This window comes from Prionailurus viverrinus, chromosome E1 (genome assembly GCF_022837055.1).
Source record: "Prionailurus viverrinus isolate Anna chromosome E1, UM_Priviv_1.0, whole genome shotgun sequence".
Classification (NCBI taxonomy): domain Eukaryota; kingdom Metazoa; phylum Chordata; class Mammalia; order Carnivora; family Felidae; genus Prionailurus; species Prionailurus viverrinus.
Genome location: NC_062574.1, coordinates 11,631,101 through 11,658,622, shown reverse-complemented (window position 1 = coordinate 11,658,622; position 27,522 = coordinate 11,631,101). Strand labels below are relative to the sequence as shown.

Sequence of the window (27,522 nt, the reverse complement as noted above, 5' to 3'; positions counted from 1 at the left end):
CATTCGTCTTCCCACATGGTCCCCAGTGGCCTGGGGGAATGTGTGCACAGGATGGTCCCCAGAATGGCAGAGGGCCTCTGCCAGCATCGGGGTTCAGGCTCAGGCTGGGACTGGGGCCCCAGGTCGATCCCCAGCAAGAGCCAGATGTTGGTCTGCGGCTAGGGACTATGGCTGAGGTCAGAAGCCCATTCATGGCAGAGGGCAGGGGTCAGTCTGTGGTTGGAGTTGGGGCAGGAGGCTCACACTGACTGGGGTCAAGGGTCCAATGTGGCTGTGGCTAAGGGTCGGTCGGTGGCTGGGTCAGGGAGCCATCTGTGTTGACGTCGAGGACCGGATAGGACTCCCAGCCCCTTGGTGGCTCCCTCACCATGAAGGCAGGTTTGAGCCCTGGGCTGCAGCTGCTTGAGAGGTGGGGGCTCAGAGGCAAGAAGGTTCACATGGCTCCCAGCCGGGCCACATGTGGGAGGAATTGGTGGCATTGGTCACAGCCGGGAACGAAGGGCTGTCCTCCAGACGCAGGACTGCTTAGGAAAACATGTGGCAGGGGCAGGCCGTCCCCAGGCTGAGGGGATGCTGCCTGGCGGACCTGGTGCCCTCCCCTCCCTTCATCCCTGTTGCCCTGTCATCCCTTCTCCCCTCTCCCCTTCATTTGCTCTGGCACCCTCCACACACTTCCTGCTCCTCAGCCGTCTGCCTTCCCCTGTCCCTCCTCTGTCTGTCTAACCGGCTGTCTGTCCGGCCCGCCTCTTTTTCCCCACTGATTCCCCACACACCCCTGCCTGCGGCCTCCGCCCTCTGACTGCAGGGCCTCGCCACCTCCTCCGAGCTCAGGGATACAAGCCCAGCACCTTCTAGCGCACTCAGATGCTGAGAAAGGGAGGTGACTGCCCCCGGGGGTCAGGCGCCAGCCTGGATCGCCCCGGGACATGGAGGCTGTAGGGGCTACGGGGTGAGAGAGAGTGTGCGCCCCCCTGCACAGTGTTCCTCCTCTGGGGCCCACACCCAGTGAAGGGTATCCCGTAGTGGGTGGGCCTGCCCCGTCTGAGCCTGAAGCTGTGTGACCTCATCTGGTGGCCTCCCACAGCCTAGTAAAGAAGGATGGACAGACAGACAGATGGCAGAGAAAGCCACAGACAGCAGAGATCAAAGGTCATGCTGATCAAAGGCAGGAAATGGTTTGGTGTCTGCAGAGCCCGATGGGCAGACCAGCCCAAGGCAGATTGTGAAGGACTTGCCCCCTGCCCCCAGGGCTTTCTCCTGCCCCGACTCCGGCCGAACCCGAATAAGGAGACCCCAGACCCTCCTCTGCCCTCCACTGCCTTCCCTGAGATTTGGGGCAGGGGGCATACCAAGTGTTTGGAATGTTCTGAGAGTTTAAGAGGACTTGGATGTTTATGATCCTGGCCCCCCACCCCCAGAAGCTGAACCGCCCAAGTGCTTTGCTTTCAAAGAAAAACATCTCAAGTGTTTTTGCTCTCGGTCTCACATGGTGGCCCAGCTCTTAGGAAGTGCCAGGTGGGTAGAGGGTTTTGGCGGGGGACAGAAAGTAACAGGGCTGGAATTGCTTAGTGACCACGAGGGCAGGGGGTCTGCCTGTTTTGTGCATTGTCGTCTCCCCTGTTCCCCCCAACAATGGCACTTGGTGGGCACTCCAGAAATGCACCCCGGAGCAGAGATTTGCGAAGTGGGTCTCACTCGGTTGGCCTGCGAGAACAGCAGTGGCCACAAGGGAGGGAAGGCCAAGCGGGCCCTCGGGCTGCGGCCCTGGACTGATGTGTTCCCGAAAAGGGGAAACTGAGGCTTGGAGTGGGAAAATGACTCGGCAGGGCGCTACTCCTAGTACATCCGATAAAAACGGGGCCTCCTCAGCTATCTACTCTGACACATTGGCATGAAGTTCATTAACCTGTCAGATGGGGCAGGTTTGTGCCTTTCCTAAGGAAGTGCCCTCCCCCTAGCCTGGGGCACCTGCCCCAGACCACTCTGCCAGCAGGCCTGGCTGCTCCGTCTGTCCGTCTGGTTCCTCAGGCCAGATGCACCAGCTAGTCCTGTTAGCCCCGCCTCCAAAACAAAGGCAGAATTCTGTGCCTTCTTGGCTCTCCACGATCCGCACCCTGGCCAGGCCCTGTCCTCGTCCACCTGGACCTCTGGCCTCCCTGCTCCTGCCCTGCCCACATGTCTGCTGTCCGCGGCTGCTGGGGATACTAGGAGGAAGGCCCTCAAAGAGACCGTGTCCCACTTCTGCTCAGAACATTGCAGAGACACCTCTCTTCACTCCCTATAAAAGCCAAAGTTCTTACAAAGGTATATAGGGTCCTGTGGTGTGGCTTCTGTCCCCTCTCTGTCCCCATCTGTTCCCACTTGCCCCATGGCTCACTCAGCTCCAGCCACACCAGCCTGTGCTGTTCCATGAAAATTCTCACCCTGCTTCTGCCTCAGGACCTTTGCACTAGCTGTTCCCGCTGCCTGCACAGCTTTTCCCCCGACATAGCTGCACACCCTACTGTCTCAGTCTTTCAAGTCTGTTCTCAAATGTTTTTAAGTGCAAGTTCCCTGACCACCCAACGTGAAAACACAGCCCTTCCCCAGATGCTCCCAGTCCCCTTCCCTGGCTTTATTTATTTTTCCGCCTAAGTGTAACATACTATATAATTTACCCATTCATTCTGTTTCTTGTCTGACTCATGACCACAAAGAACAGAAGCTTTGTCTCGTTCCTTGCTCTGAATGCTCAACACACAGAACAGTGCCTAGAACATAGTAGGTGCTCAGTAAATATTGGCCAGGCAAATGGATGAGTCCTTCTGCTACACTCAAGTTCTGTGACCTTGGGCAAGTCAATTGTTTGGACTTCAGAGACCCCATCTTTGAAATGGTGACTGATGTGAGGGAAAGGTAGAGATTTGAAACCTGACTCTCTATAAATATGTATAAGATAGATGTTGCAATCTGCCTGGCCCACCTCTGACCCGGGGCCTGCAGACTTGTGTGTCCTCTCCTCGGAGAGCCATGGCATCTCAAAGCCAGGAGGGCCTGGGGGTTACCAGATCAGGGCTGAGCTTGAATGAGACTTCGGTGTCTCAGTGGCACCCGCCTAGCCTGGTAGGTGGAGTCTAGGCCCCTCTTCTCTGCCTGTTGTGCCCACCTGGGTGGCCCTTGGCTAACCCCTGTCCCTGGTGGCCCGTCAGTGAGCCTAACATCTGGCAGCTCCACTCACCCCATTGCCTGTTCTCCCCAGGCCCCTGCCTGGCGTCTCCTCCCTGGCTCCTGTTTATTATTTAACACTGGAATGGTATTTGGACACACACTTTGCAGGAAAGCAGCTCTATCCAGATTGCACTGGGCAAACAAAGGGCTGACCTGTCCAGGCCCAGGCTCTCCTGAGCACAGCCGCACCTCCCCAGGAAGCATCTGGCCCTTTGACACCCGTGAGCACTCCCACCACTCCCACCGTGGCCCATAAAACTCTCCTGCCAGCCAAGCATGAGGGGGTCCCCCTCCCTACTGAGCCTGGGGAAGGACTCATGTGGTGAGCAGTGGAGTCAGACCCCTGGCCGGAGCAGGGAACCTGCCAGATAGACAGCCTCCCCGGCCAGTCATTCCCTCAGCATTTATGAAGTACCTGCTATGCGCTGGGTACTACCACCATGATCCCATGGTCACGATCCCATGATCCCCCGCCCCCCCCCCCAACCAGTGGGGTCTGATGGAACAGGTGAGGGTTCGGGGGCCATGTAGACCTAAGTTTGAACCTTGACACTGTCTCTCCTTCATTCGTTCATTTGCTAAATGCATACTGAGCACCTGCTCTGTGCCAGGTGGAGGTGAGCAAGGTTTCTCTAGCTAAACTAATAGTCCAGTAGGGATCAGATTGTCTTCCTGTGTGTTCTTGATGCATCCTGAGATGGCTCTCAGCCTGGGTGTCTCCTCTCAGAGATGAGTAGGTCCCCACTTGAGGGGTTGTCTTGGTGACCCTGTGTGACAACACTTGAGAAGGGCTCTGGTCAGGTTGGGGGTTTCCAACCCCCCCCCCCCAGGCAGATGTGAATCTGGACCCCTCTTCTACACTGCCCCCAGAATGACAGAGAGACCCCTGGGACAGATGATGAAGGGCTCTGCTCTCCTTTGGGACAAGCCATCCCCCCACTGTGTTATTCCTCCAAACCCTTAGGACGTGTGCCCAGATTCCAGAATGGGTGAAGAGTACTCACTGAGTGACCTCGGATGAGTCATGTGATGCATCTTGCCGTGATGTTCTCCATCCCCTTCCCCCAATTTTCTCCAGGGGGGCTATTGGTTCAAAGAAGAGAAAGCCCTGGGCTGGGACAGGCTCCCAAGAAGAAGGCTTGGGTCAACCTCATTCATTCATTCACTCGTTCACTCATTTCTTCATTCAATACCTACTGAATGTGTGTCAGCCTCCGTTCTAGGTACAGAGGGTACACAGTGAGCACACAGACAAAAGTAACTGCAAAACACTTAAACAAACCAAGTATATGGTACATTAGAAAGTGGGGAAGAGCACTGCAGCCAGAGGGATAAGCGAGTGCAAAGGCCCTGAGGTAAGAGTGCGTCTGGTGAATTCAAGGACCATCTAGAAGACAAAGTAGTGGGTAAGGGGAAGGGGCATGAGGCCAGAGAGGTGGTGGGGGCCTGACTGTGTGGGATTTCATCGGAGACTGTGAGGACTTTTACTTCACTCTGAAACCAGAGAGGGGAGGGGAGCCTGTCCCTCCCCTCCTGATAAAGGGGGCACACGCTACCACCCTCACACCCTGCCTGCCAATCTTGACCTTGTGGATGGCTGTATGGAGGAGGTGGCTGAGTCAGATGTGACAGGGACAGTCTGAGGCTGAGGGGTCAGGCAGCACTATGATAGGGGTTGCAGGCCAGTCTGAGGCTGGGTTGGTGATCCCCAGCAGGGATTTGGGGTGGTTTTTTTTGTTTTGTTTTGTTTTTTTTGTCTAATGTTGCCTTTCCGCAGCCTCAGGACTGAGAACCCTGGTTCCCAAGGCCAGATCATTGAAGATAGGGGCTAAGTAGCCTGGGTTCTACAGATGGGAAGACCAGAGCTGCCCAGGGCTTGCCTGCTGGGAGTTGGGTGCCCACGGTTGACTTCTTTGTTTTTGCTGCATCCTTAACACGTGAGCTAGGGGTCAGCCCAGAGGGCACATTAGGGTCCATTTCTGGGAGTGAGGCTGGCTCTTTGCCCCTGGGCAGATGCACCCAGCAGTCTGGGGAGCCTGTAAGACATTCCAGGCCAGTGACCACTGTCGAGCCTGGCTATAAGCTGTTGATTCCTAGGCAGGGGAAAGAGCATGTACAAAGGCCCTGGGCACTTGGATTGGTTAGGTGTGGGCTAGGGCCCAGGAATCTGTGCTTTTGGTTTTCCACTTGACGCTGTACCAATGGTAGGTTTGGGAGTGACTATTCAAGCCACTGGGGTACTGGCGGCCTCTGTGCCATCAGGCCCTAAGCCTGCACAGCCCTTAGCCAAAGACCTGGACACACAGCAATCCATGAAACCCCTTCTAGTCCCCATTCCTCCCTCCCCTCCCCCCAGCCTACAGGAGGCTGGGCCTTAAGAAGAGCTCAAGCAGTGGCAGTTGCCTGCCACTGCCCTCTCTAAGGAGCCACCAGACCTCAGGGAGGGCCGGCAGGGTGGGGAGAAGGCTCCGCACACCCAGTTGGCTCATAATTGCTGCGGGAGTAGAGTGTAGGATGCATGGAGAGGTTAGTAGGGGCAGGGTGGGGGTTAATAGAGGAAGTCGGGCAATCACTGAACAGCAAAACCTAAGTGTGATAGAGGTCGTGGGTGCACTCCTCCCCGCTTGGCAGAACAGAGAGGGGCCCCGAGCGGGGAGCATCGGTGGGGGGCCAAGGAGAGCAAGACAAGCAAGACTGGCAAGCAGGAGAGAGAGTGGCGAGAGCCGGGTCTGACACGTCGGTGTGATCCCTGGCGCGATAATTGGGTGAACGGACGATAGGTCGGACACGTGTCTGGATGGAAGGGTGGGTAGAAGGAGAGACGGATAGATGAATGAATGAATGGCTGCGTGGGCGGTGAGCAGCCTGGCGAGGGGCGGGCCAGGCGAGCGCTCAATCACAGCCCCGGGGCGCTGGCGTCCGCCTGCTGAGCTCAGAACCCGCCCCCCCCTCCCACTCCGCTACGGCGGCCCCTCCCGGGGCGTGTAATTCCGTGCCCCCGGGGCCCTGGAGCTGCTCCCTGAGGCGGCTCCCGGACTGGGGCTTAGAGGGGCTGCGCCGCCGCACCACCGCCCCGGGGCTCCACGCGACGGCCTGAAGCGCGCGGGCTGGGCTGCCCCTCCGCCGCGGGGGGGAACCTGGAGGTGCGGTCCCGCCTCGAGGCCCCGGCCCCGCTCTCCTTTGTCTTGGCCCAGTCCTCTGCCGTCTCCAGGCTGCCGCCCGCCTCTTCAGGCAGCCCTCGCCGCGCACTTGTGAGCTGCTCCGGATCTCCAGAGTCTCAGTTCCCACTGCCCCCACCAGCCCATAGGCGTCTCCCCCGCCCAGCAGGGTCCCCCAAACCCAGTGCCTCTAGGACCGCGGAGCCGGCAAGTACCAGGATCTCCAAGCTGCGTTTCTGGTGCGGAGGTGGGGGGGGGGGGCGCAAGATGAAGGCCCCCTCGTCTCCGCCTTCTCTACCCGCCCCTCCTCCGCCACTACTCGTCGCGCTGCGCCCCGACCCCAGCGCAGCCTGTTCGCGCCTTAAACGGCTCTTCTGCGGCGGTGCCATCGTCGACACCACGCGGAGCCCCCCTCCTGACCCCCGCGCCCGCCAGGCCTCAGGCCCGCACGCAGAACACAGCCCTACGCAGCCACACACAAGACCGCCTGCAGACGCACACCACAGCCTCACGTCGACCCACAGCCCTGCACAGGCGTACTGCCCCCTCCACGCGCAGACCCACAGCCCCAACAACCGCAATCCCACTCGCAAACAAACCCACACAGACACACAACAGCCCCGAGGCACACTCGGGCCCACGCAGACACAATCCTGTACACACAGCCCCTCGGATACAGGCAGCCCCACATGGGCGCAGTCCCACCCACGCAGTCACAGAACCCTCCATAAACGATCGCACACAAACACAACTCCACGCAGGCACCGCATCACTCAGTTCCTCCGAGGCCCAGCAAGACACTCGCAAGCTCGTAGCCAGACCCCCCCCAAACCCCGTGACATTCACACGTCGGGCAGACCAGAAATACACGGCCACACCGACACACACACGGACCTAACCGCGCAGCCAAGAGCTCACCCACGGGCTCGTAAGTCACTGGAAAAATATTAAAGCGTTTCCCTCCCTCCCCTTCCATCTCTGACACACGCGCGCGTGCGCGCGCGCACAAACACACACACACACACACACACACACACACGCTCACCCCCACCCCCGGTCCCTAAGCGCCTTGGAGCCTCCTAGCCGGTGACCCCGAGCCCCCGCGGTGAGAGCCGCGGGAGCGTCTCCCCGGCGCCCCCTCCTCCCGCTCCCTACCCGAGCTCACCACTCCTCCCCTCGCCTCCTCCCTCCCTGCCCCCTCCTCCTCCTCCCCCTCCCCCGCGTCTGGGGCGCGGGCTGCGCGCAGCCAAGCCCCCTCGTCGCGCGCCCCTCCCCGCGCGCACCCCGAGCCCGCATCGCGCTTGCAGAGTGGATGCGGCCACGGGGCGGTCTCTAATTACCTCCTGTCCTCCGGTGGCCCGTGAATAATGGCTACTGAGGGCGCTCGCAGGGGCTGCTGAGAAGGAAACGCGGGGCGCGAGAGGCGCGGCGCGCGCGGGAGCGCGAGGGAGAAAGGAGCGAGCCCGGTGCCGCCGCGAGCGGCGGGCGGAGAGAAAGGAATCGTGCGAGCGCTCACATTTGTTTCTCCCAAGGATCTCATCTGGCCGCCGCGTTCTGGAAGAGGCGAGGGGGAGAGCGCGCGCGAGAGGAGGAGGAGGAGGAGAGAGACGGCGCGGGGAAGGGGAGACGGCGAGACGCGCAGCGCCGGCGCCCGGGAGATCCAGGAGGAACACGCAGGTATTGTTGGCGGCAGAGCTTTGTGTCTTCGGGGGGCCGTTCCGGGGCGCGAGGGCTCCCGGAGCCCCCGGGACGCCGCCGCGCTCAGACCTGCCCCAAACCCGGGGCTGCCGGCGCTGGTGGCCGCCGGCCGCGGGCACCCCTCCCGCCGCGCCGCGATCTTGGCTGGAGTTGCAGATTTGCCTGTTTGGGGGTTTTCCACGCTGGTTGAGGGAATCGGTGTCAGGAGAAGGAATTTCTTTCTTTCCTTTTTTGTTTCTTTTTCTTTTCTTTTTTTTCTTTTTGTGTGTGTGTGTGTGTGTGTGTGTGTGGCCGCAGTTCGGTTGTGTTGGGGACTTCCCCCTCCCCTTTCTTCCACAATACATTGGTGAGAGGTCTTGGCGACTGTGGCACTGGTGGACGACAGGGGGCTGAGATGGCGGGGCTGGTGGCCGCGGATGGGAAGGTGAGGGACGCCAGAGACGAAGGAGTTTTGCTCAAGTTCGCAGTTTGCGCGCTGGAGCCGGTCAGGCCGGGGAGGGCCGTCTGCGCACCCTGTCCTGCTCCAGGCAACCGGTGGGAAACTTCCCGAGAGCGCTGCCTCCCCGGGGACTCGGCGCCCCCGACGCCTCCGGGCGCTTCCTCCGGCCGCCGTGGCCCCTCCTTGCCGCCTGCGAGCGCTTAAGGTCGCGCTCTCCCCACCCCCGCCTTCCTCCCTCCCCCGGCAGCTTCCGGATCTGGACAGAGCTGGAGGAGCAGCTTCAAACACTTCCCCTGGAGACCCCTCCCCACTCCCCGCGCCGGAGCCTGCCACACAGGCCCCCCTGCCCTGCACCCCCGCCTCACGCGCGCCTGAGTGGCCAGGCTGACAATGAAATCTCGCGCCTTGCCGTCGGGGGTGGGGGTCGTAGCTGGGTCTCTCTGGGGGCTGGTGACCCGGAGCAGGGGGAGGGGGAGGGAGGACTTCTTGGGGGAGGGGCTTGTTTGGGTTAGAGACGTTGACGTCGGATGGTGCTGCGCTGGGGGAGGGGGCGGGGGTAAGGTGGGGTTCTCGGCCCGGCCGGGGGTCGTGGATTCTAGACCCTCTTGGATTTGTTGATTGGCTGGTGACTTCAGGCACGTCGGACGCCCCCCCCCCCCCAACCTCCTCCCTGCAACTCGGCCTCCTCCCCTCCCCGTACAATGCGGGCTTCAGAGGTGATCCCGAGGGTGATTGTGTGTGTGTGTGTGTGTGTGTGTGTGTGTGTGTGTGTGTGAGAGAGAGAGAGAGAGAGAGAGAGAGAGAGAGAGAGTGTGACGGAGTGTTTGTCTCCTGCGATCCACAGCAGACGCCGCTCCGGTGACCCGGAGATCCGGACGCCTCGCTCCCTGGGGGGGGGGGGGGGGGGGGGAGGGGAAGAAAGGGGGAGGGGAGTGGTGGGAACTTCTCCTTTTCCCACTGGGGCCATGGGAGGGGAGTTCTAGACCGGAGAATTTCTGGGGACCGCAGGCCTGTGAGGGTGTGCTCAACGCAAAGTAGGGGTCTTGGGGTCAGAAGCTTCTCGTCACTCCAAGCGCCCAGATCCTTTTGCTCTGGGGGGGAAGGTGTGGATCGGGTGAAAGGCTAGTTGGAACAGGACTAGGGGCCGAGAAGAGTCCATGGAAATCTGCCTCAATTGATTCCCAGGCGAGCTTCCTGGGCTCCTCCTTCCCGGAGTAGGGAGGCCCCGGGGACCCCAGGCTGGCAACCCAGGCCGGGGAAAGAAACCCTTCTGCCTAGTTAAAGAGAGGACTCCTGGGCAGGGGGGCGGGGCGGGGGAGGGAAGGCACCTTGGGTGGGGGTGCGGGGGGGGGGGGGGTGGCAGACTGTTTTCAGGCTGTTCTGTGGCTTGGTTCAGGAATATCAAGAGTTAACCCTTCCCAGAAATCTGTCAGCCCCCACACAGCAGGGACACACTGTGGGACCCTTTGACGTGCTAACAGCGTGACACTGGCTGACAGGAGCTAGCAGATTCCATACTCTGCTTCCCTTCTCAGCAGCCTCAGGCAGTGGGACAGGGCCTGGCTGGGTGGTGCCTTGTTCAAGGGAAGCAGAAATCAGAGCCCAGGGAGGGTACAGCAGCCAGGTAGCCACCATGCGCCAGGGTTATGGGAACTTGAAGTAGAATCACCATGTGGGCTAAGGGGTTGGTCTTTGCCCTGCTCCCCACCTTGACCCTTAAACCACCCACAGCTGGATGGTTGGCGGTTAAGGGTGAGTTTCTGACCCGTGGGCTGGGCTAGGAGACCCTAGGAGCTGAGGGCAGGCCTGGTGGAGGCCAGGGGGAGGCAGGGCTGAAACCTGCAAGATTGATTTCTGCTCGGTACCCCCCAGGGCCCCATTATGGGGGAGTACCTTGGTGTAGCTGTCTCCCTACACCCCCCCACCCCCCCCCCCCCCCCCCCCCCCGCCCACGCATTTGTTTCCTGCAGGGGAGAAGTATTCCCTGCAGATCTTAGAGCCCTGGGCCTGGCACACCATGGGCACTCCCCTTTGGCTGGACAAACACAGGAGTGAATGAATCAATGATGAATGAATGAATACATGAATGAAAGGGGAAAGTTTCTCAATAGCAGACATGTAGTCATTAAAAAAAAAAAAACCTTTTCAATATATACACATTTTACAATATGGTTCAGAGAACCATCTGAGATCTAGAGAAAGAAACAAGGTTACTGACAGTGGGCTACGACAATGTTAATATTTTGATGTTCTTTACAGACTTGGTGGTTGGTTTGTTTTTCTTAAAAGACTTTGTAGCCATTCTCTGTATTCAGATGTATATCCTGCTTTCTTGGTTGGCCCTAACAGGAGCCTTTTCCTGTTTTGTAACCAACTGTTCATAAACACCATGGTTAATATCTTCAGGCTTTTCCAATCGGGTGGATGTACGTACCATCACTTACTTACTATTCCCCTTTTGTTCAACATTCCGGATGCTCCTGATGCACGAGGTAGTGAATATATTTTGCACAGAGCACTTTTTTTGTGATGTTTAAGATGATTTCCTCAAAATGACGTTGCTGTTACTGAAGATTCCGACATTTCTGCAGTGGAAGAAATGGGCTTCTCGTTTTCCCAGAAGTGGGGCACTATTCCCCTTCCTTCCTCACAACCTAGAACCTTCTGTCAGAACTGAAAAGAGCCTGGGCAGTGAATCACCTGTCTGAGCCCCCTCCTTTGACAGAGGAGGAAACCGGGGGCCCAGAGAGGGGAAGTGAGTCCCAAGGTCACACAGCAGTCGCTGGGCCTTGCAGCAGCCAGGAACCAACTAGTGATCTGTCATTTTGGTTTCCACGTGTGGGAAGAGTTCCCAGGGATCTTTTAGGCTGACCTTGTCCCATTTCAAAGATTGCAGGGGTGGGGGCACTGAGAATCCAAGAGAGGAGAAGCCCCCAGCTTGCCCCTGGCATCAGTGGCCAGCTGGAGCAACAGATAGGCTCCTAAGCCTGTCACATACTTTCTGTGTCACATACACTGGCCCTGCCCACAGGATCTGGGGTCACCAAAGTTGCTAGCCTGTGGTTGGCCAGCCGGGGGCTCCCGTGTTGCCCCTCCTCAGAACTCCTCCTTGCTCTCTGCCATCCCATTTTCCAGAAGGAGAAGTCGAGGATCCAAAGCAGGTGCAGTGAGAGGAGTGGGGCTCCTGTCAGAGGATCCCAGTGGTTGTGCCCTTACCCCTGTGCCTCGGCTTACTTGTCCAAAGACCAAGCTCTGGGTCTGTTCAGGAGCTGGGGGGGGGGGGGCAGGTGTTGGCACAGATATCCACTGTGGGGGAGTGGGGAAGGACCAGCCACATCTTCAACTTGTTTCGATCTTAGATTGACCTCAGGAGAGCCCCTGGGGAGGAAGGGGGAGGAGGGGGAAAGGGGGGGGGAGAGAAAGGAACTGAAGGGGAGATCAGTGAGGGAGGGATTAGAAAAGAGGGAGGGGAGCTCAGGAAGGAGGAGAATGAAAATGAAGAAGAGAAGAAGAGGGCACCCAGAGGACAGACTGGGGGACATCACTCCCAGGGCAGGTGTCAGGGCTAGCCAGCGCTGGACCGCCAGGAAAGGCTGGATGTTCTGGGGTGGGCTCTGTGAGGGCTGAGTGAAACAGCTGTTAGCCGGGCTCTGGGATCAGAAGGATCCAGACCAGGTGCGTGGCAGGGAGGCAAGACCTGGGAGGCTTCTGTTCCTGGGTTTCCCTGCAGGGCAGGTGGCGGGGCACCAGGGAGGGGGCTGGGGCAATGGACACTCCTAGGGGACAAGGTGATTGTGGCTCTGACTTCCCATCGAAGGATAGGAACCTTCTGTTTCCCCACTGCCAGCACACCAGCTGGCCACCGAGGTTCAGAACAACCCTCCCATGAGCGTCGGTTATTTGGGCATTTCTGTGGTGCATCTCTGTGCTTGGACATGTCCCCGTGCATGTGTACACATCCACGCATGCCTGTGTGTGCATGTCTGTGTGTCTGATCCTATTTGTATGGGGGTGGGTTTGCCTGCCAGCCTCTGCGTGTGTGTGTGTGTGTGTGTGTGTGTGTGTGTGTGTGTGCGCCATGTCTGTCTGCCTTGGACCCTATTTGTATGTTTTTTAAGGGGTCTGTGTGTCTTCCAGCTTGGGCACGTGTGCATGCACGCACGTCTGTGTGTGTGTGCGAATCTGTGTGTAGCCCTGTGTGTGCCATGTCCGTGGGTGTGTGCATATGTCTCTGAGTCTCTGATCCCATTTGTGCATTTCCGGCGGGGGGAGAGCGTGCCCCTGAGCTTGGGCACGTGCATGTTTGTCTGTGTGTGAGCACACACTTTCCTCCTAATGGCCCCAAGAGGGATCCAGGCAGCAGGCTTTTGTGCTGCTTTCAAGGTTGCGGCTGGGTGGGTGAAGGGGGGGGGGCGGCCTTCAACTGGGAACGGGGGGAGGCAAAAGAAAATCTTAAAAGACCGTCTTCCCTCTGGTCTCCAAGGAGATCAGCCTGTGAAATGATCCGCACGTTAATTAAAAACGATTATATCCTGATTGAGCCATTCCTGCTCACATCCCCCGGCCGGGAAAAGCTGAGACTGAGGCCAGAGGATGCAGAACGGGGCAGGTCTGGCTGCAGGGCGCAGCCCAAGGGAGGAGAGCCCGCCTGGGGAGGGGGCACTGAGTGGCCGGGTGTTGGAGTTATATGCCCAAGACAGATTTGAGCTTCTCCTTTGAATTTTAAAGACCACCACCCCGCCCCGCTCCTCCCCTCCCCCCCCCCCCCCCCCGCCCCCACTTCCCAAGGTGGTGCTCTCCGAGGTCCTGGGAGCTGGTTGGCAGGATCCCAGACTTCATGGATTCCCCACTCGTGGGCTAGACACTGGCCTTGTCGTTAACACAGATCCTGAAAGTCACTATTCATGGTTCAGGTTTTACAGAGAAGTGACATGCTTGAGGTCAAGGAGTCAGAAGTTAGGGACCCCAGGCTGGACCCAGTTCTCTGACCCTAAGCTCCAGACCCCACTTCTGAGCTCCCAGCTGCCCCTGACTCTCATGATTAGGGATCCTCCCTCTGTAGGACCCTGGGACGCTGAGGTGTCAGTGACAGGCCTTCTTATCCTTCGTGGCATCCTGAGATTGTTCCTTTCTCATCCAAGCTGCACAGGGCATAGGGCTGTGGTGTCCATTCACGTGGGGAGCCAGATGACTCTCTGGGCCCTGGGCAGCTCTGGTCTGACTCTTGTCACTTGCGCCATCCTGGGCAGGGCCTCTTCCTCCTCCCTCCCACTGTCCCCCGTGAGGTGGCTGACACTGTGACACCAGACCAGCCACAGGTGTTCCTCAGTGCCTGCTGGATACTGTGTACCCATAGTCCTGGGTATCTGCCACCAAGACCTTTCTGGAAAAAACCTGGGCCTGGTCACACTCTGCCTTACCTGGTTATCTCGCCCCCAGTCAGCCTTGGAAAGACTACTGTCGTACAAAGTAGTCATAATAATAATAAACCAGGTGACCCTCAGCTTATACCCCAGAATTATGTGTTGCCCTGGTTCATAAGTGCTAGGTGCTTCGGTAAACCCTTTTAGCTCAGCATTTGTGGGGACCCAACTGTCCACAAGCATGGCCCACTGCCCTATCCCTTCTCGTCCCACGCACTTGTGCACCTAGGCCCAGCTTCTCCGAGAGGAGGAGACCCTTCTTTAGGTCAGCCACACCCAAAAGCACATGAGAACATTGGCCTCAAGCAAGGACTTTGCACTGAGCCTTGGTTTCCCCTTTGGGCAGTGGGGATCATGGCTTTTTCCGGACCGGACTGTCAGAAAAGTAAAGAAAACCAGGTCAGGTTTGTTCAAACGTCTAGCAGCATCGGGACGCACAGAGGGCCTCATTAAGCATTCATCTGTCCATTCAGGGCATCTGTGTGTGAGCGCGACAGGGGCCTTGGGTTTGCTGGCTTGTAGGGTGGGAGACATGTTGTATTCCATGCTTTCTAGGAGACAGTCTGGGGTTGAGGTGACTGTCATTTCAGTAGAAACCTTCAGGGAGCCAAGAATCTCACTGGACACCCCCTGCAGGTGCATTATCAAAGATAGGGTCTGTGAAAAGGAAGGGGATGTTCCTCCTGAGCCAAGTTCCACATTCTAAGGGGGACCTTGACCAAGGGGAGGGTTCTGAGATCAGAAATGATGTCACGGGGAGTTAGAGGGGCAGATGGGACCCAAAAAAGTCAGCATCCGCCTGTTCCCAAGGTCAGACTTGGAAGAGAGGCACGCAGATGTCACTCATCGCACAAAAAGCATTTTGAGCTGAAGCAGGCGGAGACACTATGCCTACCCCAGGTCATCCCTTGCAAGGTGCCACCTCCCAGGAGCACTTTGACCCATAGGGTGCCTGCTTTCCCAAAAAATATCTGCTTCTTGTCTTTCTCAGGGCCTGAGATGCCTCCTTTCGTCACTGCCAAAGGGTCAAAACATTGAAAGTTCTGCTTAAAATGCAAACCTATTACCTTGCAGGAGTGATCAGAAGCTGAACTCATGTTTGCATAATGTGGGGGCCAGCAACCTCGAAGTCCCACAGGGCCAGTGGGCAAAGCTAATGAGGATGTGAGGGCTGTCTGGCCTTCGTGGGGCTCAGCAGCTCAGCTCTGCCAGGGTGGCCTGTGGGGATGCAGCCCAGGGTGCCTGTCACCTACCTTCTTAGGAAGCAGGATTGCGATGTTTACATGACATCTCCTGGTTTGTGTCTGTTGTCACCTGATCCAGCAACCCACCTGTGGCCAAATTCAGACACCCCCCCCCCTCCCCCAACCAGGCTGCCAGTCTGGAGCCTCTTGGCTTAATAGCTATTATCCAGGAGGCACTATATCCACCCTCTGTGCCTGGCCTTGAACCTCAGTCTGCAGGGCCCTGAAAAGCGTGCACAGGGCCAGCCTCGTGCACATCCCACACTCGCCCTGGCCCTTGTTAGTGGTCTTAGAAGTGAGGGTGTGGGAGCGTGGAGATCACACACAGGGGTGCTGGGACCCGACTGGAACAGGTCGGCCTGACCCTGTCCGTGTGGCTCACCATGGCCTGACCCAGTCTTGTACATGCACGACTGAGTTCCCACTGAGTTCCCACAGCTGCTGCCATTGACGGGACTCAGCGGGGGGGGGGGGGGGGGGGGGGGTTGGGGAGGGACAGCAGGCATCTGGTGGGAGCCTGGTTTATAGGTCGAGTTTCATTTCCTACAATCCTTCATTCGGCGGATGTTTGCTGACAGCCCAGAGAGGCACATTCAAGCCATGTCCAGGGAGAGTCAGGGTGGACCTCCCAGTGGAGGAAACCTGGGCCCTGGGTCTGAAAGGGGGAGCATTTGACCACAGGAGGGACTGTCACTATACAGCCTGCCGGGAAGCCCAGAGGCACAAAAGGGCCAGGAGAGCTCTAGAAAGACATGGGTGGGGGAGGCAAGGAGGCAGAGAGGCAGGAGTGGAGGCTGAAAAGGAGTCTGGGGCCTTGACCGTGGTGAAGGGTTTTACCCTGAAGGCAGTGGGAAAAGAACGCTGTTCCAGGCAAGGAACACAGCTGGAGTCAGGGCTCGAATGAGCCAAGGAGGAGAAAAGCCAGGGATGATCAGAAAAGGACCCGGTGGGGCTGTGAGTCCTTTGGCTGGCCGGCCGGTTCTCCTTTCAGAGCCTCTGTCCTCCCTCGGCACTGAGGCCTCCAGTTCTAAGTGCTGGGGCCTGAACTGGACGAGAGCATCCTCCCTCCTTGGACGGACGGAGCCTTTGTCGACCCGCTGCCTGCCGAATTCCTGCCTCAGTTTGGAGCAGCTCCGCCCAGCCCTGCGGCGTCTGAGTCTTGGGAGGGATGATTACCTCTCGCTGGGGAAAGAGGTGGATGTCCTCGGGGACCAGTAATTAAAGCCCAGCAGATTGTAATTCCCTAAAAAGAAGGCGCAGCACAGAGAGAGAGGAGTGGTACCCAGGGCCCCAGGGAGGACAGGAGGAGGAGCAGCATGGGAGATGCGGGCCGCACAGGGTCGGGGGGGGGGTGATAAAATAATACCTGAAATCCTATTATTCGGAATGTTCTCTCAGCGAGGCCTCCCCAGTGCTGGGTCCTGAGCTCTTGGTTATTTCCCGTCTTCACTCCCATTTCACGGGGTGAAGGAGGGAAAGGTCCCACCATCCCCATTCCACAGATGAAGAAACTGAGGCTTGGAGAAGTCAGGCAACTCTGGTTCAAGGGCCCTCTCGCCTAGTAAGAAGCCGGGGACGAACCCAGGGCTGTGTCTGAGCATGGCCCTCCTTGCTGGGTATTTGTGGTGCGGAGGGCACCCCCCAACCCCAGGGGAGGCCCAGCGGGGCACCCCTCCTGACACTCCCCGTGTTTGGAGTCTCCTGTCTAGGGGAGGAGCAAGGGGATCATGCGTCCCACTGTGGTGACTGAAAGGAGTCTGTCATCCAGGGCTGACACTGTCATTCAGTTACTCACCTGCTCTGTGATGCGAGGCGAGAGCTGCTTCCCCCTGGTCGTCATCTCATCTGTAAAAGGCTCGGATTATCTTAAGGTTCCTTGTAGCCCAAACAGCTGGATTGGCCAGTAGGGCAAATCCTGACAGCGGAGGTAAGTAACCTTTGAGAATTTTGCGCCCTCGGAGCCCTTTGTGATGTTAAGGGGCTTCAGCTTTTGCATGCTGGAGGGAGGCCGGCTCTGTTATCATCCCCGTGTGTCACAAAAGCACACAGAGGCTCAAAGAGGTCCCTGCTGCTCTGGGGAGAGCCCTCTCCTAGAAAATTAAGACCTACTTTCCACAGTCCTGCTGCCCAGCCCTAACTCCCCTTTCTGCCCTCTTCAGGGAGAGGTAGAGAGACCAGGGCCTGAGAACCCAGACCAGAAACTGTTGGCTGTGTGATGCCTTCAGATGGGTGCTGTTTGAGCAGCGCATAGTTTAAAAAAATTTTTTTCAATGTTTATTTATTTTTTGAAAGAGAGAGAGAGAGACAGAGCATGAGCGGGATAGGGGTACAGAGAGAGAGACACAGAATCTGAAGCAGGCTCCAGGCTCCAAGCTGTCAGCACAGAGCCCGACGCGGGGCCCGAACCCATGAACCACGAGATCACGACCTGAGCTGACGCTGGACGCTTACCGACTGAGCCACCCAGGTGCCCCGTCCAGCACACCAGTTGAAAATATAACATGAGATTTCACATGAAAATCCTACTTTTTGCTTCTCTGAAACTAGAAACCCACCTATGCCCACGGGGTGCTAAAGGCAGAGCTGAGATGGGCTGCCACCTTCTGCCCGGTCCTGTGCAGTCCTCACCCCCCACCCCCACCCCACCTCCATCCTGCCTGGCCCTCTGTTCCCATCCTGGCCCCTGGCTCTCATTTGTCTTGGGTAGATTACATCTTTGAACCTCACCTGTACAATGTCAGAACCAAGGAACTGATTTCAAACTGTGTCTTGAAGTGTTTTCCAGAAATTCTCCAGGCAGGGAAAAAAGAAAAAAAAAAAAAAAAAGGAAAGGATGCCCCACGTGGGGGGGACCTCCTGGAGAAAACCAAGGAGGTGCAAAAGGGCTCAGAGTAGTACTTGAGGAGAAACCTCGAACTCTCCTTGCCTGTTACCGCTGTGCTTGGGGGGGGGCCTGGACACAGACACCCGTTGGACTCTTCTGGTTCCATAGCATGGTTCATTCATTGCGGTCACTCATATGGCCCTCACAGCACCCCTGATAGAGCACCATTGTGGGGGCTTTTATTCTCATGTTTACTGGACAGAGAGAAGTGGAGGGCAGAGAGGTGAAGTGACATGCCCTGGGTCCCAGCGAGGGCGGGATTGATTCTGACCAGGGCCCTGTTCTTGACTGCTGGCCCAGTGCTCGTTCTGATCTAAGATACTGTAACAATTGGCTCTTAGGTGAGCTGCTTTTTCCTGTGCATTTTAAAAAATGCTCTTTTAGTTAATATGCGGGAGGGATTTCGATGTTCTCGTACATAACCTTTTGCTGAAGCGACAACGTGCGATAAAAGGGTCCCAGGAGAGCTGGTGTAATTTGGGCTGTGAGGGACAGAGAATACCAATGCAGAAGCCTCTCCAGAAAGCCCGCTGCTCCTGGGAACTGGGCTACGGGGGGTGGGGGCAGCCCTCTCACCTCACCATGCCGAGGCCAGGCCCTGAGCTGTCTCCCAGCTTGGACCCTGGGACCATGTGTTCATCCAGATCATGCTTGACTATTTGGCTTTTTTTATTCCCTCACAGTTTTGAGTGAAGGTCTCAGTTCCTACAGGAGGAGGTCAAGGTAGAGAGGAACAGAGTATCCAGAACACAAAGAGCCTAAGAGTGGGGTGGTGGCTATGGGACAGACCCGAAAGCCCCATTTGTAGGCAAGAGCTGGCCAGTTGGCGGGGAGGTAGACAAAGGGGCCCATGCTGAGGGCAAATTGAAGGGCACCTTCAAGGTCTTTTCAGCATTTGCCCTTGGTCCCAAAGGATCCAAAAAGGGGGCTTGGGAGGTTCCAGTTAATTGAGGCTGATTCTAAATCGGGAGGCTTAATAAATGGTAATTATCATCCTGTGGGAGCAGACCAGAGCTCCCAATGCTGCCAGGAACAGAGATCATGGATCCAGGGCCCCTTTCCCCTCCCACACCTAGAGGCTCAGAGCTTCCACCCGCAGAGGGGTCCGGGACCTGGTGCAGACCAGGGGCCACCCCCTCCTTCCTGTGTGTGGGTCCCGGGCATGAAGGTGTATGGCATCCCTGCCTGTGTGCCTGCACGTGACATCTTTAGACACTGAGGCACATCGCGTGTCTGCATATGTACGAGTGTGCATGCACGCACGTGAGTGTGCATACGCGTGTGCCGGTACCGGGCCACCCTCCGCTCAGCCACCTCCAGGCCCCCTTCCTTCCCCACCCGTCAAGGGACAGAGAGAAGAGACTCTCCCATGTAGAATCTCAGCAGGGCATGGACTTTGCGACTCTGGAAAGTAGTGCCCTGTGGACAGAGGTGACCGTGCAAGGTTTTGGTTCCACCCAAAGAGGGACTTCTGTCATGTAGAGTGTCATTTAGCAGAGGTGACCTGGGGGGGTGGCTGCTCCAAGGGGAAGGGAGTGTCCCCTCTCAGCAGGTTTGCAAGCAGATGCGGAACATGTACTTTTCTCTCTTTTGCAGTCCCTTCTAAGCCCAAGTCCTGGCGCCGTGAATCCCCTCCCCCCACACCCCTCCCCCCTCACCCCCACCAACCCCCCTCCCCTTGCTGGCACGCATCAGTCACTGAGGCCGCTGCTCCGTCTTGCCAACCCAGACTGGTCTGAGGGACTGGCAGAGGGCTTCTGCCCCTTGGTGTCCCCAGAACTTGGCTCAGAGAGCCCCAGGGAATGTGGATGAGGAGGATAGCTGTCAGAGAGTGTGTGTGTGTGTGTGTGTGTGTGTGTGTGTATGTGATGGTGGATTTGTATGTGTATCTGTGTTGTGTGTGTGCATTTGCATGTGTTCTGTACACTTGAATGAGCAGGGCTGCAAGTGTTGAGTGTGGATCTCCATGTAGAGAGTGTGTAATGTGTGTGGCTCTGAGGGGTGGGAGGTGGGCTGAGGGTGTTTCCGTGCACTGTAGGTATTGACCATCAAGTGTGCATGTGGGCCAGTGGATATGCTTGTGACCAGGGTGTGTGTGTGTGGGGGGGGGGCTGTGTCCCGCCAACTCCTTCCTGGTCCATTTCTTCCCACCCCAGGTCCCTATCACCACCCTTGCCCCCAGATCAGATCCTCAGGGGCTCCCAGCCACCCCAAACCCTAACCATCCTCACCCCCACTGATGGGGACCTTGACACCTGCCAGCCCATGTCTTGACTTCATCCTTGCTTCTAGCACAATAGCAGGGCCAGCATGGGGCTGAGAGATCCCAGGGGGCATCCCATAGGGACAAGGGGGGAGGAGGAGGAAGACGAGGCCTCCGGTTCACTGCTCAGCCCCTCCCCAGAAGGTCCTGAAGGATGTGGGTTTCTGTGTTTCTGCAGCCTCCGGGCCACACAGGGAGGGAGGCCTTTCTGGGGCTACCACCGGCATTTCTAGATGCAAGCCGGAACATTTCCAGAGATGGAATGTTTTTAGAACGTGAGACCTGGCACTTGTGGAGACAGGATGAGAACGTTTCTAGAGATAAGATGGAAAGCATTTCTGGAGGAGGGACAGGTGTGAGGATGACATGGGGGCATTTTGAGAAACGAAGTCTGAACATTTCTGGAGATAGGGGAGGGCATTTTCTGGAGTAAAGATAAAGCCTTTCTGGATTCCAAACATTGCTAGAGATGAAACATTTCTGGAAATGGACTATTTCTAGAGATCAACTGTAGTACCTCTGGAAATGGAGTGTTTTTGAAGATGATGCAGGAGTATTTCTGGGAATAAAATAGGGCATTTCTGGATTTGAGGTATTTTTGGAGCTGAAATGGAACATCTCTAGAGATGGGATGTGATATTTCTGGAAGTGGAACATTCTGGGAGCTAAGATGGAGCCTTTATAGAGAGCACTGGCATTTATGGAGATGGATTATATTTGAAGATGAGAGAGGATTTCTGGAGATCAGATGGAACGTTTCTGGAGATGGAACATTCTGGAGATGGAATGTTCTGGAGCTGAGAATTTCTGGATTCAAACCAAGCGTTTCTGGAGAGGAAATGTGTCATTCTCAGAAAAGGATCAAGGATGGGATATTTCTGGAGATGAGAGGGCCGTTGCTAAAGCTGGCTGTTTGCCTCTTGGAGTAGTAAATGGGAGAGGGTCTCCTGGGGGGGGGGGGCAGCAACGCCCCCCCTACCTGTGCAGGAGATGGGCCTGAGGTCCGGAGGGGAGGCCCTTGCCCAAGCCCACTCCTCCCGTGAGTGGCAGAGCAGCCCTTCTGGGGACCTTCCCAGAGCCACCCCCTCCCTCAGTCTTGTGCTGGAATCCTCCCCCAAGGGAGGCTAGAACCCTCTCAGTTCTGTTCTTGGGGTCCCCACCCTGATCCTGGTGGGGCCCTGGCAGTCTCCAGGCTCACTGCAGGAACAGGCAGCGACTGAATGGTTAAATTTAATTTAATTCCATTTCTTTGGAGCCATCTGAGGCTTACTCCCCAGCCCCCTCTGCCAGGAGCCTCCACCCTCTCTGGAGCCAATCTCCCCACCACCCCCCTACCTTGGAGCAGCCCTGAGGTTGGCCTTGCCTCAGCAAAAGGGAAAGGGGTACAAGGCTGAATACCGGTGGAGGTCCAGGTCCCTCCCTGCTCGGGCCCAGGCTGACCGTGGGGGTGCCAGGCTACCTCCCCCCACCCCCCGCCCCAGCCCCGACTCCCAGGAAGCGGCTACTGAGGCCTGTCAGCACTTGAGCCGGCCTGGAGCCCCGGAGTAATTCTCTTCCTTAATTGAAATTTCAGCCTCAGTGATCCTGCCTCAGAAGTGTGAGGTGGGGGAGGGTGGGGAGCCCCCTTCCCTGCCCCCAGTGCCAGCCTCCATGCCCCAAACGCTGGTGGCGGGCATGGGGTGGAGGGCTGCAGCTCAGGGAGATGAGGGTTAGGGTTAGTTACGGCCACACTGCAGTTAAAAAGCTGACCCTTTCCCCTGACGGTTTGGGCGAAGGTCGAGGGGCGGAGGGCGGCCGGCCTGAGGCAGGTGTACAATTGGGGGCAGCCACGCTGGGGGTTCTGAGCCAGGGTAGCAGGAGGGAGTGGGCTTCCAGGGGCGCCCCTGCCTCCTCCCGGATCTGGCAGGGATCTGAGGGGGTGGCCTGGGGGGCTGTGACTCCGGCCGAGCAGGCCATGATGGCGGCAGAGGCCCAGTTCCTGGTTCAGGGCTGGGTGAGGCAGCTGGCCTGGTGGGGTGGGGTGGGCTGTGGCTGGTGGGGGCAGCTGAGGAGGCTGTTTTCCCAGCTGCGGTCAGGCTGGGCGGAGCATCCGGGCTGGGCGCTGGGTCACCACACACACACACACACACACACACACACACACACACACACACACACACCCTCTTTCCCTCTCTCTCTTTTCCTCTCTCTCTCTCTCTCTCTCTCTCTCTCCCCCTACCCTCCTCCCTTTCTCCCTCTCCCTCATCTGTCTACCTGGGTGGTCCCTGCCACCCCACAGGGCCTGAGGCCTGTCTGCTGGTGGAAACGGAGGACTCTAGGGGCCAGCCAGGAAAAGCCATGGGCTCCAGACAGGCCAAGAGCCCACCCCTCCTGAGCTTCTGAGAGGCGGCTCTGAGGGGCTCAGGCTAAATGCAGAGGCTCCCAGCAGCTTCTACCCACAACTGCCCAGACTCAGGCCAGTGTTCCCATCACAAGGGAGCAACTGTGGTCACCCTCCCCGCCCCACCCCCAGCCCCTGGTGCTTGCCCTCAGGGTCTCAGTCTTCCCCAACTGGGAAATGGGGTTTGTGGTCAGCTTCGTGGGAGTTTTCAGGGCTGAAATGCCTGCCAGGTGCTCAACGAACACTGCAAGCACAGGCTGTTCTTCGCGCTGTTGTTATGAATAAATGTGCCTAAGCCTGAGCAGGCCCAGGCCAGCCCCCCGCAGGTAGCAGGAGCTCAGGGAATGGCAGCAGCTGTCATCACGGTTGTTACCGGGAGGGTGTTTTCCCGGCACCCAGAAATGTCCGTCGGGGACCTCCCGGCCTGGGGCCTTCTCTGCCCCTGGGTGGGCAGGTTTTGTGACCAGGGAGACTAAGGCCTTTGGGAGTCAGGACAGGGTGGGGACAGAGAGCAGGAGATGGCTGCCTTCTCCGTGCACATGGCTCTCACACACACACACAGGGCATCACACATCATCCATTAAGAGCTCCTGGAAAACCCACTGAGGGAAGAGCCCTGCTCAGCAAAGCCATGTCACTGCAGCTTGCCTGACCCCTGGGTCGCAGAAGCTCACAGCCCATCTTCAGTGGGGAGCGGGCTACCACTGGCCTCCGAGGACAAGAGGGACAGAGGGAGCTGGTTGGAGGGGACAGGTCAGCTCCAGCAGCTGAGAAAGGGGGCTGAAGAAGGCAGCGCCCACGAGTGGCCCATTTGCTTAGAGGGCGGGGGAGGGGGGGTGGTTGGGCAGGACAGACACAGGGGGAGGTGGGGGAGGGATGAGGGTGCGGGGAGACGACCTGGCAGCAGGCGTTGGGGGCCTGTGGCATTGGAACCTGAGCTTGGCCCAGCTGCGGGATGCCTGCTGCTCATCTGGGCTGTGGCCCCCTCCTCCCGCAGAGCTTGGGGACCTCTGTTCTGGCTCTGCTCCAGACATATTCCAATACCTGCCTTTCCCCCTGACCTCCTGCTGCCACACTGGCTTCCCTTGCCCCTCTGCGTGCGAACTTTGAGGCCTTGAGCCACCACCTGCCAGGAGCTGGGCTTGGTCCTCCTGGCAGTGGGGGCCTGGGGGGACTGGAGCAGTGGGGGCACCCTAGAGGCCGCCCGGGGTGGGTCCCAGGCGCCAGTCCAGCTCGTCAGTCGGCTGCTGAGCTGACCTTGTCACCTTGGGTCCCAGAGAGAGGGCAGCCCCTCCCCCACACGCACAGAGCCAGCAGAGCTGACATGACTCACCTCACCGGTGCAAACAACTCCCTCTTCCCACTGGGGGGAAGCAGGAAGCTTCCTGAAGCTGCAGCCCTCCACAGCTGGCTTCTCAGAGGATATGGGGATCGCTCACCTCCATGGGTCAGACCCTGTGCCGCTCCAGGACCCACCCAGAACCTTGGGAGATCCTTCGGGACCGCCACGTTTAGGAGGGAAGGAGGTACGCAGACACGCAGATGCAGACCTTTGCAGTCCCGTGCTCAGGGCCTCCCAGCTCCCTCTCCGCCCACAGAAACCCTGGGCCCCGGCGGCCAGTGCTGTGCCTTCTCCCTAACACGGCTGTCCCTGGAGGATTGGGATCACTGTCCCCCCGATGCGTCACATCTACCGAATTGGAAGAGTGGCGCATCCCCTCTCAGCCTGGAGATGGCCAGGGTGGGGAGAGACCTGACACTGGGTCAGGGGCTTCCTATGGGTTGGGAGTAAAAGAACTTACACCAGGCCACACGGCTAGGATTTGAACTGGCTTCCGCCAACCACAGCTCCCGGGCGGAGAGGTCCAAGCAGCACAGGCCTGTGGGACAGTGCTATTTTTTGTATTTACTTCTGCCCCCCACCCCTTCGCCCACCCTGTCAGGCCTCCAGGGCAGACCCTGTCTTGATTTTCCCCAGAACAAAGCAGCCTCTACTAGACATGCCAAAGCGGAGGCTTCAATCAGAGCAGGTGAAAGGGAACTCCGTCTGGCCTTTTGTTACTCAAGGAGGGAGTGAAGGAAATGGATTTGCCCTTGAACAGGCAGAGAGGGAGACCAGGGAGGGGGTGGGGGGCATGTGCTCAAGGATGGGGCACACCTGAGATGAGACTTCTCCCCACCCGCTAGAGCATTGAGAGCGTGGTCGTCATTTTAGTATTCCGCATGCACACGCACGCACACACACTCACACGGGCGCACGCACACACTCAGATGCACTCACACGTGTCAATCCCATCTCCCCCCCCCCCACCAACCCCCCCCACACACACCGTCTGAGGTTCCCTCCAAACCAGGAAGCGGAGAAAAAAAGGAGAAAGGGAGAGAGAAAAAGAGATTAGTGGGAAGAAAATCCGATTCTGGAGTTACCTTAGTTACCAGCTCTAATGACTCGTGGGGCGGGCTCGGCCACCTTCCTGCGCAGGAGGACCCTCCCTCCCAGGCCCCTCCATCACCCCATTAATAAGACGGGGCCCTTGTTCATGAGTTCTGCAGCAGAAAGGGAAGAATCAAGGACTTTTCAATAAGAGAGAACTCCCTGGGTGGTTTTGAATAGTTGCTTTTTGTGTGGCAGCGGAGGGACTGTCCTCTCCTCGGCGCCCTGCCCTGCCCGCCTCCCTCCGCTGCTCCGTCTGGAGCCGCCTGCTCCTGGGTCTCCAGATGGATGAGCTTGTTTCTCGGGAGCCCAATCTTTTATTGTTCCTGCCTTTCCCTCATGATACCCTCAGCTTACCAGAAGCCAAGGGCAGCCTTTGCATCTCAGGAAAGCTAGAGAATCCCCAAGGTAATTCTAAAAAGGCTTAAACCCAGGGAGTGGGGCTCAGCGGGAGCACCTGGTTCCTGTCCTGTGCCAGGAAACAAAGGCACGCTCCCCACATCCCTTCCCAGGTGATGGGCCCGCTGGCCGAGGCCAAGCTCACGGCCATTGCTTCGGTGCCAGTAGAAGGGGCGTGAACGGAGGAGAGACGGGCCAAGGGGAGATGCTGGTGGAAAAGGAGAGAGACAAGCAAATCCGTTTTATCAGACGCTGCATATCTTAGGAAAGCACATTTCAGCTCTTTTGGCTTTTGGCAAGCTGGTCCTACCCTTTAATTTTCTAATAAAAAGGAATTACGTTTGCTGAAAAGGCAGTAACCAGTTTCATGTCAGTATCTCTTGTAGAGACCATAATTCCCGTCTTGGGTGCCTGCCGGCTCAGGGATAGGGGGTGGGCTCCTGTGACCACCGGTGACGCTGTACAGGGCCCAAGGGGCAGGGACGTTGGGGCAGACGGCAGGCAGTGCCCCGTGGCTTTGCCCTGCCCGGCCTGGCCTGGGCTGTCCACCCCCAGCCAGGCCTCAAGCTATGGTTCCAGGCTCACCACCAAGGCCCCAAGACTCATAGCAGACGCTTAATAAATATTTGTGGCATGAATGAAAGCACGAATTCCTATAGCTGGGGCCTGGGGTAGCCGGCAGGATGCTCAGAGTGTTGGATCTTTGTTGAATGAATGGATGCACGAGCGCGTGCACGAATCCATGCTCTCCAGTCTGAAATAACCTATCTGGCAGGATGTACCAACCCTGCACCACTCCCTGCCCCCACCCCCAAACCCTGGCCCTGAATTTACTGCAAACTTGGCCAAAAATCATCTAATCTTCTTCTTTTTTTTTTTTTTTTAAGACAAAACAGAAGTGTGTAAAGTTGGAAGTTTCTATCCCCACAGCTCTGTGCCTGAGTCCCCAGAGTCAAGGCCAGGGGCCTCATCCTTTACCCCTTCCTCCTGTCACTGGGAATTCTGTGCCTTAGGTCCAGTTTGGGGGTTTCCTCCAGGGGACCCTTTCACACACACTGTTCTGGGGCGCCGTGGGGCTCCTTAGTCGTCCCCTGCCCACTATTCAACCTGGGCCAAAGGAAACACGCAGGAGGTACTTTTGGAAGTGCCTTGTCTCTGCATGGTGGACACAGGACGGCTTCCTTTTGCTGTTACAAATACCTTCATTCCAGTCCCAGTTTTAAACAAGCTCATGTAGGCAGAATACTTACCACAGGCGGGCATTTGATAAGTGGTAGCCTTTGTGATTTGGAAGAAATCTGTTCCATGCCCCAAACGTTTCTTGTACCCCTTCTGTGTGCCAGGGACCCCACGGTTCCGGAGGGGTGAGGAGGCCCCTGAGCCCAGCTGCCCCTGCCCCCCACTCCCCCAGCAGCTCATCACTGCTGACACCTGGGCACTGTCAGACTGATTTATGCCACTGGAAATGCCAGGGCATGCAGGACAGCAGATCTCACACACAGCATTCTTTCTGGGGCTGACCGCAGTGTGAAGGCATGGAGGCAGCCCCCTGCCCCTGCCCCACATCCAGCTCCCAGGCACCAGTTCCCTGTGCTTCTGCCCACAGACATGGGAGCAGCCTGGGGCTCATCTGCTTGGTCACTTGGGAAGAGACACTCAGAAATGCCCAGCATAGCATCCTTGGGCCTGCCTGAATTACAGTCCCTGGGGGCAGTCAGGAATTGGAACTATAATAAACCCCTCAGGTACTGCTGTATGCCAGCCGGGACTGGGAACCAATATAAGGTGCGGCAATATCAAGGACATCTTTTAGGCTGGCCAGGGCCTGCTGCTTTTGGCAGTGGGAGAGCTGATGGGCCCAGGGTATGGAGGGGAAGGGAGACAGAACTGAGTACTGGTGAGGGCACCAGCAGGAGGTGTTGCTTCCTAAGATTCTGGTTTGGGCAGTGAGATAGGTCACCTTTGTGTCTCCTGCACTGTCCTTTGCACATGG

General features: G+C 57.8%; 1 protein-coding gene across 1 annotated transcript in view; it reads left to right on the top strand.

Moving 5' to 3' along the window:
* RAI1 (retinoic acid induced 1) overlaps positions 1-27,522 on the top strand; it is a 120,871-nt gene that overhangs the window by 31,600 nt on the left and 61,749 nt on the right. The window contains exon 2 of the mRNA XM_047833788.1: positions 7,898-8,042. The gene's annotated coding sequence lies outside the window, so the exon portion shown is untranslated. The remainder of the gene's footprint in view (positions 1-7,897; positions 8,043-27,522) is intronic.